This window comes from Bubalus kerabau, chromosome 14 (genome assembly GCF_029407905.1).
Source record: "Bubalus kerabau isolate K-KA32 ecotype Philippines breed swamp buffalo chromosome 14, PCC_UOA_SB_1v2, whole genome shotgun sequence".
NCBI classification, from domain to species: domain Eukaryota; kingdom Metazoa; phylum Chordata; class Mammalia; order Artiodactyla; family Bovidae; genus Bubalus; species Bubalus kerabau.
Genome location: NC_073637.1, coordinates 52,749,143 through 52,761,164, shown reverse-complemented (window position 1 = coordinate 52,761,164; position 12,022 = coordinate 52,749,143). Strand labels below are relative to the sequence as shown.

General features: G+C 35.7%; 1 long non-coding RNA gene across 18 annotated transcripts in view; it reads left to right on the top strand.

Moving 5' to 3' along the window:
- Positions 1–12,022, top strand: part of LOC129626936 (uncharacterized) — a 151,229-nt gene that overhangs the window by 27,036 nt on the left and 112,171 nt on the right. For 3 of the 18 annotated variants that reach the window (XR_008702293.1, XR_008702300.1, XR_008702294.1), the window contains exon 4: positions 8,802–8,932. The exons of the other annotated variants lie outside the window; for them this stretch is intronic. This is a non-coding gene — a long non-coding RNA (uncharacterized LOC129626936). The remainder of the gene's footprint in view (positions 1–8,801; positions 8,933–12,022) is intronic. 18 annotated transcript variants of the gene reach the window in all.

Sequence of the window (12,022 nt, the reverse complement as noted above, 5' to 3'; positions counted from 1 at the left end):
TTAGTAAGCATGGTGGGTTCCGCACTCCAGATGGAGACTCAGCTGGAAGTTAAAGGGAAGAATGACATGGGGAGACCAAGCGTTGGTGAGCAAGGCCCCTAGCTTTATTTTCAACAGGGGTTTTTATACCCTAAGTTACACATAGAGGATAATAGGGGATGCAAAGTCAGCAGTCTTTGATGCTTATCAAAAACCAGGGTTTCTTTCCTGCAAATTTATCATATACAAATGGTTTAGGTGATTTACATCATCTTCTGGCCAGAAGGCCTATTAACATTTTATGACTCTTGACAAGGACTTATCAACAATGACTTATTTTCTCTAAGAGTAATTATTTTAAGGTTTGGTGCCATCTTCCGAAGATAAGATTACATTCCTATAGGGCGATGTGTAATGGGTTTACAAAGGAAAGAATTTATTACCTTAAGGGTCTAAAGTTACTAACACCAAGGCCACTACTTATTTTTTCTACATACCAACTATTAATTAATACATATTCAAGGACACAATTCAGGGGATGTGGAAACTTGGCAACAAACATTGGCTCATCAATGAAATCTTTTACTAGTTTTATTCTGACAGTTTCTAATTCTCTGAGAGGCTCTAAGCTATTTGAATATCTTAAGCTTCCCGTGCCTCTGGAGGCTGGGAGACTGTAAACAATCTTATGCATAGCTGTAGGTGTCCAGGTAAACTTGTCAGGCGAGTTAGAGAGCCATCTGAGGGGTTTGGATTTAAACACTCCTAATTGCCCAGGAACTTTATTAATTGGAGCTGTAAGTTAACTCTTTGACAGACAGAGCGAGATGGTGGTAGGGGACAGCCCCCAGTAAAGTCAGAGGTGAGAGCACAAAGCAATAAAGTAGGCAGACTCTGGTTTTTGGGGGTAGATGCTCGAGAATATCCGGAGGGACTCCCGAGGCTCGATTCCGCCTTTGTGTATGCCGAGCCTCCTTCCTCATGACCTTTGTCACGAGTGGAACGTCTCTCGCCGGCTCCCGGCAAGCGACTTTAATTTTAGATATTCCTACTGTTATCTTATTGTGGCTTAAATTTGGATCTACAACCCACTCCAGTATTCTTGCCTGGAGAATTCTGTGGGCAGAGGAGCCTGGTGGGCTGCTGTCCATGGGGTTGCACAGAGTTGGGCACTACTGAAGCGACTTAGCATGCATGAGTGCATTGGTGAAGGAAATGGCAACCCACTCCAGTATTCTTGCCTGAAGAATCCCAGGGACGGAGGAGCCTGGTGGGCTGCCGTCTATGGGGTCACACAGAGTTGGACAGGACTGAAGCGACTTAGCAGCAGCAGCAGCAATGACTAATAGGGGCTTCCCTGGTGGTTCAGCAATAAACCTTCGAATGCCAGAAATGCAGGTTCAATCTCTGGGTTGGGAAGATCCCCTGGAGAAGGAAATGGCAACCCACTCCAGTATTCTTGTCTGGGAAATCCAATGGACAGAGAAGCCTGGCAGGCTACAGTTCATGGAGTCACATAAGAGTTGGATACAACTTAGCAACTAAAACAACAATAACTAATAAGTTTTGAACATTTTCATAAGCTTATTTTTATCCATAAATAAATATTTTTGAATTTGTTCATTTACTTGTTGAGTTGTATGCATACTTATAATTGAGGTTTGAGTTTTATACAAGTTCTCTATCAGCTATAGACGTACAATTATTTTTCTGCAGGCTATAGTCACTTTTATTTTTTCTAATTCCTAAAAGTATTGTATGAAGAGGGACAGTTTTAAATTTTGATGAAATCCAATTGACCAATTTTTTGTAGATTATGAATTACAAGGATAAAAAATTACATACCCAAGTCTTTCAAAAATAAAGGCAAAATTTATATACATGCCATTGTATTGCATACATATTATAAGAATAATGACACAAAGGAAATATAGGTAAGAAAAAGATTCTGGATAATATGTAATTAAAAAGTGGAGAATAATTCTAGAAGTGTGAGGTTTAAAATTTTTTTTCAAGATTCATTATTGTAAATTACCACTTTAGGATTGTATGATAATTAAAGAGGAAAACTTTATAGTAATGTCAATCCATCTTTGAAAATTAGGAACAGTAGAGAACTTTCTTCACTCATCCTAGTATTTATTTTAAAAAAGCATCAAATATTACACAGACTGATTCATAGCACTACTTATATTTTTTGTTGCAGTAGAACCCCTAGAAGTGCAAAAAGGAAAATGAAATAAAATAGAGCTTATATATATTTAGGGCTTCCCAGGCGGGGCCAGTGGTAAAGAACTTGCCTGCCAATGCAGGAGACCTAAGCAACCTACTCCAGTATTCTTGCCTGTCGAATTCCATGGACAGAGAAGCCTTGTGCGCTATAGTCCATAGGATCTCAAAGAGTCGGACACAACTCAAGTGCTTGCTAAGTCACTTAGCAAGCACACATGCATGTAGATTTAAAAGATAAACTTTAATTATGCATGGACATTAAAATTGTGTGCATTGAAAAGTCAAGTAATCTGAGAGACACTTAGAATTTAAATGTTAATTAGGCACATTTCCTTTATTCTGTATCCTGCTTTTGTCTAGGTCTTGAAGAAGCAAACATCAAGACAGAGTGAAATGTATGAGAATTACATTGGGGGAAATGCTTTTGTTATAGAAAATAGAAAGGGAGCTGTAAAAGAGTAGGTGAGAGGTCCAAAAGAGGAATAATGTTGGTCAAAACTATCCTAGACTGCTCAGCAGTGTAAAGAAAATTCTGCAAAGTCAGCAGTGCATGAACTTAAGGCAAAAGTCAAGGGGATCCTCTTTTTCCCAAGAATTGGTCTGCCTTGGTATCTCTGATGCATTCCAGGATGACACAGTTTCTGTGCAAATTTGTGATGGATTTCAAAGCTGGAATGGCTTTTGTCATTTTTACACCCTACAATAGAAGGTCAGTAAGGCATATTCTCATGACTACCACATCCTAATGTAACAATAATGAAACAGAATTTTAACTTATATGACAATATTGCCATCATGATTTATATTTGCTAGCAGACATGTGGTACATAATTTTCATGCCTTCCTTTTATTTCAGATATGTCTCTTAGCACCGTTTTAAAACAATTTTTATTTTTTGAAAGGTGAAATCATTCTGCTTTGTTTGGAGTATTGGTATACTTGTGCTCGGAATTCCTGTTTCTGTCTGACTTTATATTTTAAATCATTACAATATTTATTTCTCTTCTCTCTCCTCTTTTCTATCTTAATCACTTTCAACAGTTTCATTTCCTTGTTTGTTTAACCCTCCATGTTGATTTCAATCAATTTTTTTTTCTAGTGGTATTTAATAGTTGAGCAGATATATGTACATTTAATCAGTAATCTTTATTACTTCCAGAGTAGACACAGATGACCGAATATTTGCAGCTTTTATATTCAATAATTTAAATGTAACATAGAGGATAAAACTGTCTAGCAATGCAGGGACTGTGGATTCGATCCATGGTTGGGGAGCTAAGATCCCACATCCCCCCAAAAAACAAACATAAAACAGAAGCTATGTTGTAACATATTCGGTAAAGACTTTAAAAATGGTCCACATTAAAAATAATAATGTTTAAAAATAAAACACGTCACAAAATTCTGGACCCTGACATAGAAATAGAATATTTCTGTAATAAATAGTCATTTATTTTGTGTTAATAAGATTTAGAAAAACTCATAAATGTAGATATATAATCATATTTGGCTCAGAAGTGATCATGTTACACTGTCATAACTTAAACAGAATGGGAAAGGAGATGCATAACCTTCATCTTGTCTCTAAATATATTTTCTGCCCCAAAAGAAAATTTCTATCTAAAATTAGCATAGTTTTCTAAATATTTTCAGAGTTGTGTGTACCTTAAAAATTGATAAGCAGTCTTAAAAATATACTTAAATACTCAAAACAATGAAAATAAAGAAATCATTTACATCCAGCTAATGCAGGACCCTTTGGTTTATATGACAAAGTTCAAAGCATACCTTTCCTTGGTTCTAAGTAACTAGAATATAATAATTTCAAGTTGCCAACCTAAAAATTGCACCAAGGAGAACTACTACCACAATACCATTAAAAAGACTTTCATTCCTTGTGTGGGTGGGCTCTAAGCATGAAATCTCTTCTTGACACTTTTTTAGAAATGTAACAGTGCTGTTTTTAAATGTCATCTTCTAATCATTGAGATGAATTGTCAGTTTACTCCCTGTTGATACCAGGTTTTTTTTTTTTTTTTTGCAATTTCGGTTTACTGTCATTTTTCTTCTTGTGAAAGTATAAGGTATAAAATTCTATACGTTCCTTGTGAAAGTCACGCAGTCATGTCCAACTCTTTGAGACCCCATAGACTATACAGTCCATGGAATTCTCCAGGCCAGAATACTGAAGTGGGTAGCCATTCCTTTCTCCAGGGAATCTTCCCAACCCAAGGATATATTCTTTAGATTCTTCAAATTTTATATTCAAAACATTGGAGACTAGAATTAGCAAACAGACTAAAGATCTAAGTATGGTCTCTATGCGGATTGATCCCTTTCATTCTAACATTATTATTGCATCTTCTAAAAACTAGTATTTTAACATTTAGAAAGCAATGCCAATATACAGAATACAATGCTAGCTTTCATATTACATACAAATTCTCTATCCATGAGCTCAACAGGATGTATTGAATACCTACTACATGCAATGTACTATGAAATTATTTGGGTTATAAAAATGACCCATGATTCCGATTTTAATATATACAAGTAGTTACAAAATGTTTTGACTACAGTTGCATAAAATCTAAAGTATAAAACAAAATTATCAATATGCCACAAATGACTACATTAATAGAGATGATATCATCAATGGTAGAATATATAACTAGAGTTTACATATAATTTCTGACTCCAAATGTACCAAGAGCCTAGTAGTAAGATCCTTAATTGCTAAGTAAACATTTGGACAAAGTCAGTTGACAGTTTAACACTTCCCTGCTAAAAGAACATTATTTCATTTTTCTAATTAAGGAAATGTAGTTTGACCAGTTGATTAATCTTAAGTATTTTCTCTGTTGAATAATACTAAATTTTTATAGAAATTGTACTGTAGGTTTGATGATTTTCATTTCTAGCATTGTTAAAAAATTATATTTTTGTTATCGTAACTCTGAGTATTAGAAGTCTCTTTTTCACACTTGTAATATTGTGTGTAATATCTATTGCAAAGATGTGCAAAATAAAGGATAGAAATGATATGGACCTAGCAGAAGCAGAGGATATTAAGAAGAGGTGGCAAGAATACACAGAACTGTACAAAAAAGATCTTCATGACTCAAATAATCAAGATGGTATGATCACTCACCTAGAGCCAGATATCCTGGAATGTGAAGTCAAGTGGGCCTTAGAAAGCATCAGTACAAACAATGCTAGTGGAGGTGATGGACTCCAGTTGAGCTATTTTAAATCTTTAAAGATGATGCTGTGAAAGTGCTGCACTCAATATGCCAGCAAAATTGGAAAACTCAGCAGTGGCCACAGGACTGGAAAAAGTCAGTTTTCATCCAATCCCAAAGAAAGGCAATGCCAAAGAATGCTCAAACTACTGCACAATTGCACTCATCTCACATGCTAGTAAAGTAATGTTCAAAATTCTCCAAGCCAGGCTTCAACAATACATGAACCATAAACTTCCAGATGTTCAAGCTGGCTTTAGAAAAGACAGAGGAACCAGAGATCAAATTGCCAGCATCTGCTGGATCATGGAAAAAGAAAGAGATTTCTAGAAAAACATCTATTTCTGCTTTATTGACTATGCCAAAGCCTTTGACTGTGTGGATCACAATGAACTGTGGAAAATTCTTCAAGAAATGGGAATACAAGACCACCTGACCTGCCTCTTGAGAAATCTGTATGCAGGTCAGGAAGCAACAGTTAGAAATGGACATGGAACAACAGACTGGTTCCAAATCAGGAAAGGAGTACGTCAAGGCTGTACATTGTCACCCTGCTTATTTAACTTATATACAGAGTACATTATGAGAAACGCTGGGGTGGAAGAAGCACAAGCTGGAATCAAGATTGCTGGGAGAAATATCAATAACCTCAGATATGCAGATGACACCACCCTATGGCAGAAAGTGAAGAACTAAAAAGCCTCTTGATGAAAGTGAAAGAGGAGAGTGAAAAAGTGGGCTTAAATCTCAACATTCAGAAAACTAAGATCATGGCATCTGGTCCCATCACTTCATGGCAAATAGTTGGAGAAACAGTGGAAACAGTGTCAGACTTTATTTTTCTGGGCTCCAAAATGACTGCAGATGGTGATTTCAGCCATGAAATTAAAAGATGCTTATTCTTTGGATGGAAAGTTATGACCAACCTAGACAGCATATTAAAAAGCAGAGACATTACGTTGCCAACAAAGGTCCATCTAGTCAAGGCCATGGTTTTTCTGGTAATCACGTATGCATGTGAGAGTTGGACTGTGAAGAAAGCTGAGTGCCAAAGAATTGATGCTTTTGAACTGTGGTATTGGAGAAGACTCTTGAGAGTCCCTTGGACTGTCAATCCTAAAGGAGATCAGTCCTGAATATTCATTGGAAGGACTGATGTTGAAACTGAAACTCCAATACGTTGTCCACCTGATGTGAAGAAATGACTCATTTGAAAAGTCCCTGATGTTGGGAAATATTGAAGGTAGGAGGAGAAGGGGATGATAGAGGATGAGATAGTTGGATGGCATCAATGACTTAATAGACATGAGTTTGAGTAAACTCCAGGAGTTGGTGATGAACAGGAAGGCCTGGCATGCTGCAGTCCATGGGGTTGCAAAGAGTCAGACGTGAGTGTGCGACTGAACTGAGTGACTGACTGATACAGTCCATAGGGTCATAAAGAGTGGGACAGGACTGAGTGACTTTCACTTTTAAGTTATTATTGCTATTGTACCACTGTGGTGTCTAAAAGATGCTATTGACCCTTGTTTTGTTGGATTGTTTTATCTACATTTATGTCTAATTGCTAAATAGAACTAATACACATTTGTTCTTCATGTTGTCATCATTACTAATTTTATTAACAAAGGCTTCCCTGGTGGCTCAGACGGTAAAGAATCTGCCTGCAATGCAGGAGACTCAGGTTCAATCCCTGGGTTAGGAAGATCCCCTTAGAAGGGAACGGCAATCCACTCCAGTATTATTGCCTGGGAAATCCCATGGAGAGAGGAGCCTAGCAGGCTTCTGTATGGGGTCGCAAAGAGTTGGACATGACTGGGCAGCTAACACTTCATTATCAAGAGATAGTCTTATCAATACCATATAGTCCTCAGTTTCAGAAATGAGGTCTATCTGTTAGGCCAGAGGAGTTTGGGACTCCAAATAACTATTTCAAACAGTTATTAATGTAGAGTATTAAGTAATAGAGGGAACACGGAGAATGGGTCACTCTCTGCAGTTGTAACTTGGAAGGTATATACAATATTTAGTAAAAGAGCAAATGGTAGAAGTAATACAGTATGTCTCCTTAAGACCACATGCTCGGATGACAAAATATCTATATTGAAACTGGTCAACAAAATGTGATTGAAGGACAATTTCACAATGAAATTTAATAACCATAATTCTTAATGTTCAATTCATGGTTTGATTGGATTAAATCATAGGAAATATGAGTACACTTGTAAATTATAAATAGATAAATGGAAAGAGGCAACATCTGAACCAGATACCTTCCATTAAAGCAAACATGAAAGCAAGATGAACCAGACTATTAGTGAACAGAATTTCACACAAGATCTGGCAATGTTAAGTAACATTATTTATTTGATTTTTAAAATTTCAAATTTGCTGTTGCTTTAATCTATGATTTCTTAAAATATTAGCTCTAGTCCATCAACTAGTTACATACTTCGTAGACCTTATAATTCTATACTCCAGTACCTTTTAACTTACTTTACATTTGTGTTTATTTATTTGTTCTGGCTTATTTTTGCATTTCTACTAGACTGTACAATTTAAAGGCAGGGATTATATCTGTGGTACTTGATATTTTTCTGCTATTCAAACACTAATTTCATGAACGAATTAAACCATTAATTATTGATTCTCTGAACATCACTTGCCATATACTCCACCCTACTAATATATCATTGCATAATTTAGAGTCAAAATATATTTTGTCCAATTATAACTTTGGTTTTTGCTATTCTTTATACAAACTTACAAAGAAGCAAACATGACAAAACTTTGCTCAGCTCTGTATCCAGCAAGTGGTGGTGCTGGTTTAGTCACTACGTCATGTCTGACTCTTTGCAACCCCACAGACGGTAGCCCACCAGGCTCCTCTGTCCATGGGGTTTCCCAGATAAGAAGAGTGGATTGCCATTTCTTTCTCCAGGGGATCTTACCCAGGAATCAAACCAGCATCTTCTGCATTGCAGGTGGATTCTTTACTGATTAGCCACCAGGAAAGCACATATCCAGCTGGCATCTGATTAAAGATTTAAAAGCTATAGATATTTAATATTACCTATATACTACTTGATGTGCTGTTTCAATTTTCTACTCTGCCAAGTATTACTACAGCGATGAATTATTGAATTAACATCAACTATGGTGCTCCAGCTACTTTGGTATATTAAATACCAGATGCCTGTAGGTGACTCCATTAGAAAGGATGGATACATTTTCACTATAGCATCAACTAAATGAAATTAGCATCCTTACAAGCTTTAGTTAACATAATGTCTATTCTTTAATTACGCTACATTTAACTACTCTTTGGGTTTTTATTCTCCTTTCCAGAAAATTAAATGAAGGAAGAAGTTACTCAATGTGTATTATTTAAAAATTGTGTTATACAAAAACAATCTGACTAGTATAAAAGACTGCTTTTAAAACTAAAGATATTTTCTTAGAAACCTGAATTCTAAAAGGTAAGGTTTCATGCTAAAATTTAGTCAGTTGGATAATGACTGCTTAGATTTTTGTGTGTTCAACTTTCTATAAACTGCTCTATAGTCAATATTTGTTTTCTTTGAATCTGGATAAAATTGTATACTTTTTACATTGTCTGATCCTAAGCACAAAGAGGAATCAAACTGATTTTCAGTCAGTATTCAGTAAGAACAATTCAGTAAGTATAACATCTATCAATTAAATCCACATTCAGTATTCTGTAAGTATAAGATCTATCAGTTAAATCCACATTTTACATCTTCAGAATCAGAAACTGCTCAGATAAAGCAATCATAACTGCTTTATTTGGCACTAAATATTTACATAAATGTATGAATTATCTTTTTTTTTTACAATTATATTGCCTCTAAATTTGCCTTACAACATTCTTTATAGCAGTTTCTCAAACTATCAAATTTATACCTCTTGTCATTATCATGTTTTCACTGATAAGCAAACTGAAGTCAGTGTTTTATTTAAGTAATTTACTTAGATTTTGCATGGTAATTTACTGAAAGATTCGATGGGACCCTGGATAAGAACCACATCATCCTTGCTCCCTTAACTTAATGTTTTTCTAGTAAATAAACTTTCAAAGACCTTCAAAGAACTAACTCAATTAGGTTTGGGGGGTTTGTTTAAAATGCATCATAACTGGTATGTACAATCAGAATGCTGTCAAATTGCCTGATTTGATTTGGGAGAGCATGTATCAGAAGAGTCAAAGGTGAATAAATGAACTTTGATCTTATAGCAAAAGAGAAAGGCAAGCAAATTTGAGTTTTTTCCTGGCATTCTAGGGAATAAATGTACATTCTGACCTTGACAGTATCCTGCCAGATGACTAAGCTAAGATCAAATACACTGATTGTAATTGCCAATATATTGCATAAAGCCAGTATGAAACAGATACTAGAAAACAAACAGAGTGAATGCCTCTAAAACATTTGTCCCAGAAGTGGAACTCATGATCTCAAAATCATAGAACTTGATGAGTAAACATATGTGAACCTTCTTCTAAATAAGGCCATAGTAACTCAAGCCTTTAAAGGTTAGATCCCTACCTATCTGCCAATGTAACCTCATGGTCCTAATTAGCATGCTCTCTTAGGATCACGTTAGAATTCATCTCTTTCAGGAAATCTTTCCTGACCTACAGCATGGTTGGTTCTCTTTTGAGCTACTCTACCAAACTGTTTCTCTCTCTCTAGCATGGCATTTATCACATAATATTTGCCTCTATTTTCCCTAAAGGTAATAACAGAGCCATGACAGTTCTGTTTATGGCCTATGGTAGGCATTCAATACATGTCCTCTAAAAGAATGACTGAGCAATTAAATGAATTAATTGATTCAGAAGAAAACTTTTTAAGTGTGAGAATGAGTTACTGAGTCTATATTTGGGGAATGTATACTAAATTCAGAATTAACATAAGATTCAATAGCCTCAGATTCTTTTTTTTTTTTTTTAACTGCATCACATAGCTTGCAGGATCTTAGTTCCTCAACCAGGGACTGAAACTTAGCCCTTGGCAGTTCAAAGTGCAAAGTCCTAACCAGTGGTTTTTGTTGTTCAGTCACTAAGTTGTGTCCAACTCTTTGAGACCCCATGGACTGCAGCATGCCAGGCTTCCCTGTCCTTCACTATTTCCCAGAGTTTGTTGGAACTTCTGTCCATTCAGTTGGTGATGACATCCAACCATCTCATCCTGTGTTACCCTCTTCTCCTCTCACCCTCAATCTTTCCCAGCATCAGGGTCTTTTTCAATGAGTCGGCTCTTCGCATCAGGTGGCCAAAGTACTGGAGCTTGAGCTTCAGCATCAGTCCTTCAGATGAATACCTCCAGGGAATTCCCATGGCCTCAGATTCTAAATTAGAAAACAACTCAGAAAGTTCTGGAGAGTCTCAAGACCAAATGCGGGCTTAAAATTTGATAGAGTAGCGGAGAAAGTCTTTGGAAGTTACCAAGGGTATTGACATGACCGCCTTAAAAAGGACCCACTAATTTGGTTGTAGTGGAAATCTGAAATTCAGTCATAGAGATACCCAGGCAGACTTTATTTATTTTTTAATTAATTAATTTTAATTGGAGGCTAATTATTTTACAATATTTTAGTAATTTTGCCATACATTCACATGAATCCACCATGGTTGTACATATGTTCCCCCTCCTGAACCCCCCTCCCACCTCCCTCCCCATCCCATCACTCTGGGTTATACCAGTGCTCCAGCCCTGAGCACCCTGTCTCATGCATCGAACCTGGATGGGTGATCTGTTTCACACATGATAATATACATGTTTCAATGCTATTCTCTCAAATCATCCCACCTTGCCTCCAGGAAGAATTTCATAAAGACACTGGTATTATCCGTATTTTAAATTGCTTCCTTAGGACTAGGGTCATACTTAAACCTTTCAGAGAAAAACGTTGAAAACAGTCCAAGCATCTATAAGTAACTATAATTTCATGAGGTTAGATATAGAAATATACTCAAGTATAAACTAAAATTGAAATATACATCCTCATACATGCATATATTATTAACTCAGTACTGGATTGATGTTTATTTTTTAAACTTTTCTGTCTGCTGTATTAGAAAAGCTAAAAGAGTCAAATTGATTGGGATTGAATATATGAGGATTTCTCAAAACCATATGAAATTATTATTTACACATTATTCATAGCTGGCATGCCAAATAAAGTATGAAGAACTATCATCGTTATCCTAATACTTCACTGGAAAACTATCTTAATAAAAATGTTTGTATAAAAATAATTAATTCAAGTATGAAACAAGTCTGAGGTTCATATTTTTGTAATGTATTATTTTATATATTTAAGGTTTATACATTTTAACTTTAAGTGCCTTTTGAAACACTTTGGATATTAATATGATGGGCTTTGTCTCTCAGGCCTTTATTTTTCCCTTAAATGAGTACTAAACATTGAAAAATATCTTTTTTATTAAAAATCATATGCTATTCAGTTGTGAAATTTAATATTTGGGCTGTATTTTAAATCTCCTCTCCAAATACAAGAATATCACACCATTACAATTATTTATG